Source organism: Carlito syrichta, unplaced genomic scaffold (assembly GCF_000164805.1).
Source record: "Carlito syrichta isolate Samal-C Ts95f unplaced genomic scaffold, Tarsius_syrichta-2.0.1 Scaffold305822, whole genome shotgun sequence".
Classification (NCBI taxonomy): Eukaryota; Metazoa; Chordata; class Mammalia; order Primates; family Tarsiidae; genus Carlito; species Carlito syrichta.
The window spans coordinates 209,484-215,586 of NW_007249918.1; positions in this window are offsets into that span (position 1 = coordinate 209,484).

Consider the following 6,103-nt stretch of genomic DNA (forward strand, 5'->3'; position numbering starts at 1 on the left):
AAGGTAGCTGGTCCTAAACCAGAGGAAGTGAGGAACAATTGGAGGTCCAAACTTCACCTGCACGTTGATTACTTATGTACCTAATCCTGACTTGTACCCCACATCTCTATAATAAAATAAAATTTTTAAAAAATAAAAGATAATCTATAAAAAATATTAATCTCACATATGGTCTGAATGGAAGAAAACACCTTCCATGATACAGCCTCCTTGGGCCTGATTAGAGGTGAACTCATCAGATTTCATTCCTGCAATTTTGTTTTAAATGGTCTTGGCCAACCACAGTGGCTCACACCTATAATCCCAGCACTTTGAGAGGAGAGGCAGGAGGATCACATGAGCCCAGGAGTTCAAGACCAGCCTGGGCAACATATTGAGACCTTGTGTCTACAAAAAAAAAAAAGTCAAAAAAATTAGCTGGGCATGGTGTTGCACACCTGTGGTCCCAGCTACTTGAGAGGCTAAGGTGGGAGAATCACCTGAGCCCAGGAAATTGAGGCTGTGATTAGCTGTGATCATGCTACTGCCCACCATCCTGGGGAACAGAGTGAAATCCTGACTCAAAAAAAAATTATTTTTAATGGACTTGGCTAGAAAGGAGAAGGTGAGTGGCGTTTTCCTTCTCACTGGTGATGTGGGGTGATGGGAGACCTGGAGCTGTCTGGACAGTGGTCCAGCTGGGGACATGACCAGCAGGAAGGGTGGGCAGGGACAAGACACCCACAGGACATGTCTTCACGCTTCCAGGGTGGTCCTGGAGCAGCCCCAGCTCTGCCCTCCAGGGGACTGCTGGTATGGGCTCACCTATCTGTCTTCCTGGCAAATGTCACATCTGTTGCCAACTCCAGTATAGTCCAGCTGGTTTTCCATCACTCACCACCCACATATGCAAAAGAACAATCTGACCCCTGGCTTTCTTGCCTCTGGACTTGTTTCTCCACATCGGGCGTTTCTCCAGCATCAATCACATGCCCAGTGGGGTCTCTCCTGCCCTTTCTGGTCTGTGCCTGGGTGGTAGAGCCCCTGTGGGACGAGGACTGAGTCAGGGCTGTGGGGCTCCAGCCCTGAACCATGTTATCTGGTGGGTAGGGACAGTCTCTCTCCAGGCAAGCAACTTGTCTTGGGACAGCGGCGAATGTAAGGAGGCTCATCATTGGCTGTTACACAGGATGGAGGGGAGCCCACACCCTGAGGCTCTGGTCAGCCTTCACCTTTCATCAGAGAGGTGGCGTGCAGCCCCACAGCTGCCATAGGAGGAATTGCCCACACCTGTGCCCTGACTGGCTCTGCAAATCAGCAAACCCCCAAAACATCAGCCTCAGTGACCATGGGGGCATCTCCCAGCTCTGCCACCTCCTCCCACCCATCTATCCACAGGTTCCTACAGAGAAACCAGTTAGGCAGCCTAGGGTGGGGGCCCAGGGGTGAGCCACCCTCCATGCTGTCTGCTAGTAAGGTGCTATGGCCAGAGCTGGGAATTGGAGTTGCATTCACATATTTAACACGTCCTAGGCAGTGCCCATGTGGTCCTCCCCCTACTGGCCCCAGCAACAACAGTAATGACCACGGGCCACACTTGGTCTGCTCGGAAAGAAAATACTTGATCCCCATCTCACAAACTGGAGCTAGAATTTGATGAATCAACTATGACTACGCAGATGGCAACAGTGACCTAATGATGGCAAAGCCACCTGCTGGCCCAGGTCCCTGGGTGGCTTTACAAAGTAGAGCTAACCTCTCCATCTCAGGCCAACTTGCAGGAAAGAAGTAAACGCCTACCTTGTTTGAGTTCTTGCATCCCATGAGGCCAGCATTACTTTACTGAGATGCCATTCTTAGACAGTAAAATACGCACGTCTTCAGTGTACAGTCTAGGGAATTTTAGCTATAGTGGATACCCCTGTAGCCCTGGTCCAGCCATGTGTAGACCCTCCCGTCTGCCTTGGAAGTTCGCTCATTTAATTTTCCACTGTTCTGATTTCTCTCAGCACAGATTGGTCTTGCCTGTTCTCGAACCTCATGTAAGTGGGATCATGCTATCTGAACTCTCCATATTTGGCTTCTTTTACTCAGCATCATGTTTCTGTGATCTGTCCATGCTGGGGGATGCCATCAAGAGCTTGTTCTCTCTTCGTGGCAGGTAGAACTTGGATGTGAATGTCTCATTGACTGCTTCTTGTCCTCTTAGTGGTGGACGTTGGGCTGTTGGCACCTTTGGGCTGTCACAGTCAAGTTTGAGCTTTGCAGTCTCCAATGAGCCTATCTTTTTCTCTTGGGTAGATTCTTGAGGGTGAGACTGCTGGTCATGGCTTAGGTGTATGTTAAACTCACTTAGCAATCACAATGCAGATCTCCAGACACCCCCTCCAGCATGAGGAGAGCACCGTTCCCTCCATGTCGCCACCATGAGTCCCTTTCCATTTTCGCTGGTGGTCAGTGTCATGTCCGGGAGCCATGTGTCTCTAGGACTTTTTGTGGGAGCAGCTCCTCTGTCATCCTGACATGTGCAGGGTTGCTATGGAGGAAGGAGGATGGTGGTCATCTTCATCCCTGCGCAGCCTGGCCAGGGGCCTCACTAGGAGACCTCTCAATGGTGCAGATTGTTTCCAGTGCAGCAGGGCAGACAGACCAGACAACCTTAGAGAAATTCCAAATCACACAAGCTGCTGACAAGTCACCACCACCTTGGTTTTTGCTTCCCTCCACAAAAAAGCAAGGCATTAAAGCACCCGCCTCTCAGTGCTATCCCGGGGGTTGAACAGGGTGCCATGTAAATGCACTGAGCATGTTGATGACTGGGTCAGTCACAGAACTGGATTCCAGGGCAGGACTCCTGGGACTTCTGGGGGACCAGCAAGGGGCAGGGGCCCTTGTTCTGGACTTTTCCGTAGGTTGGATTAGAGAAGCCTGTCTCCCAGCCCAGCACCACTTCCTGCTCGTGTGGAGCTGGGAGTCCGGGGGGAGCTGGGGGAGGGTTGACAGGTCTGAGGTTACCCAATGCCAGTCATGACACCAGAGGGTCTGGTACACGTGAAGTTGGGAACAATGTGGCCAAGAGGGTCCCCATTCATGTCAGGCTAGTGGTGGAGAGTTCACTTCAGCCCCGTGGAGGGAGAGGATCCACCGTGGAGTCCAGGACTGTGGTTAAGCGGCGGCAGGCGGTCCACAGGCACCCAGCAGGCTAATTAGGAACATCGTGCTTCCTGAAGACACAGAGGACCTAAATGTCTAACCTAGCAATGTGGTCAGTTCAGCACACATGTGTGTGTGAATGAATGTGTGTGCATATGTGCATGCATGTGTGTGCACACATGTATGTGTGCAATACTTTGAAGCCATAAAAATAAATCTGAAGGTCAGTGCTTATGTATTGGGAAATACAGTCACCATTTCTTGTTGCTGTTGTTAAGGAACAAAGCAAACTGCTAAAGTGTAAAAGTGTATGGATGGGGCAGTTCTTTTTTTGTTAAAACACAGTATAGGTTTGAATTTTCTAACTACGCTTTGTTTTTTAAAAAACTTCACACAGGGCCAGATGTGGCAGCTCACACCCGTAATCCCAGCACTTTGGGAGGTCGAGGCACAAGGATCACTTGAGTCAAGGAGTTTAAGACCAGCCTGGGCTGTATAGCAGGACCTTGTCTCTCTAAAATAAATAAATAAATAAAAATAAATCTAAGAAAGAGAATACAAAAAAAAAAAAAGGAAGAAAGATCAACAGGGGTTTCTGTGTTAGAAATACAATTTTATATCATGACTGCACAGGCCCACAGGCCTAGCAAACCTCCAGGTTTCAGAAGCTTCCAGACAGGACCAGTGTCATGTCCTTGAAGAGCCTATTCCCTCAACCAGGCCACAAGAAGATACACAGAAATGTCCTTCTAACCATCCCTGATGACCAACTTCTTTTCAGTCAGCAGCCCTATGGGTTGGTTTCCCAGGGCCACCAGAATAAATGCAGTAAGCTGGAGGTTTAAAACAGCAGACATGTATTCCTCCCCATTCTGAAAACTGAAAGTCTGAGATCCCAGTGTTTCAGGGCCGATCCCTCCTGAAGGCGCCAGGGGAGACTCCTTTCTTGCCTCTCTTGGCTTCCAGTGATTCCCGGCCATCCTTGGCTTTTAGCTGCATCACCCCAATCTCAGCCTCCATTGTCCACGACCTCCTCTGAGTGTGCTGTGCTTCCCAGTCTCACTCTTTATGAGGACACCAGTCACTGGGTTAGGGTCCACCCACACCAGCATGACCTCAACTCAACTTGGTGACACCTGAAAAGACCCTCTTTCCAAATAATGTCACATTCACTTGTTCCGGGAGGACATGAATTTTGGGGGACACTATTTAATCCAGTACACCCCATCATTACAACCGGTCTGTGTGCTAAACAAGGCCAGGGGAGTGCCAGCCGAACAAGGACCAACTTGGAGAAAAAATATGGGCATTTGTAAACTACATTCTATATTTTAGAAATTATTCCATTTTTTAAAATCAGGAAGTGGAGTATCAATAACAGTGTATACATATTCCATTAATTCCCTATCACTGAATGAATTAATTAATCATTTGTAGACTTTAGAAACCACATACTCAGGTGTATTGTGGAATCTGAATGCAATGCTGGGCTTTTGGACAAATACCAAGACTATTTTTTTCCCCTTCTGACTCTGTAAGTTATTTTGCTGTGAAAGGTTAGTATGATTAATATCAAGCCCGTACAAATAAGGATACTTTTCATTGCAAATGAGACAAACAGCAATGTCATACAAGTCAAGTATCCCTCGTCTGCTTCAAGCACACCTTTTCATCAGGCATTCAGAGAGTCATATATAAAATAGTCTTTGCTATTCACTGAAGAAGAAAGCAAGTGAACAGTAAACTTATGAAAAAATGCTCAAGTTCACTGGTTATCAATTATCTTATTAGTAGAACAATAAGATAGCATATTTGTTCATCAGATTGGAAAAAATAGTAAAGATTGATAAAATCAGGCATTGGTGAGGATGTGAAAAAAATATCTAGAATATGCATGCATGGAGCATTTACAAAGATGATCATTGCAGTAAAAAAAAAGGAAGGGACTATCTAAATGTCAATGCAAAGAAGAAATGTTTGTATGAGTAAATAAATAATCATGCATGCATACATTAATAATGCAGTTTACTAAGCAGCATTACAATGAACAGATCTCCATGTACTGACACAGAGAAATCTGTGGGACACACTAAGTGAAAAATGCAAATTTGCAGAATAGTAATGTAAGTAATTATGTACCTGAACTGTATGCATATCTATGTATGCCAAAAGTTCTGGAAGTAAACCCACAAAACTAGCAAGCAATGTCAACTCTTGGAGAGAGAATTTTCAGGAAAAGAGAATTAAAAGAAATGTTTCCATCTTTATCTTTAAAATAATTATGAAACATTTGAGGCATATAAACAAATATGAAATGATCTTTCACTTTTCATTCTGGACACATCTGTATCGCCTGGAGGCAGGATGGAACAGCAGCCCAGAGCTGGCTCTATGGTCAGACTGCATTTGAACAGGAAGGGGCATAGTCAGTTGATCCAAGTCCAATATCTGTCCTCGCTATTCCTGTTTTCCACACTGGCTGGAGGTAGCAGCTTCCTGCAGGATCCCACAGAGTCCACAGGAAAGATGTGGCCATGAACACCTACCTCTGGGCCACTGGATAGCAGCAGACAGCTTCCATTTGAAAACTATCCCATACCCCAAATGCCTGACGACCAGCTTTCTGGGTCTTCTGGGACTTCTTGGTCTCCATGATTGAGCATGAATAAATTTCCCTATTATGTGTATGTATCCTATTGCTTTTGTTTCTCTGATTCATACAACTCACATGACTATCTTAGTCCATTTTCTGCTGCTATAATAGAATCTCACAGACTGGGTAATTTATAAAGAAAAGTGACTGATTTGGCTCACAGTTCTGGAGGCTGGGGAATCCAAGAGCATGGCACTGGCATCCTGCAAGCAGCTTCATGCTGCAATACCCATGGCAGAAAGGCATGCATGTTGATACACAAGACAGAGAGAAAGTGGAGCCTGAATTTATTCTTTTAGTAGGAGCTCAATCCCATGA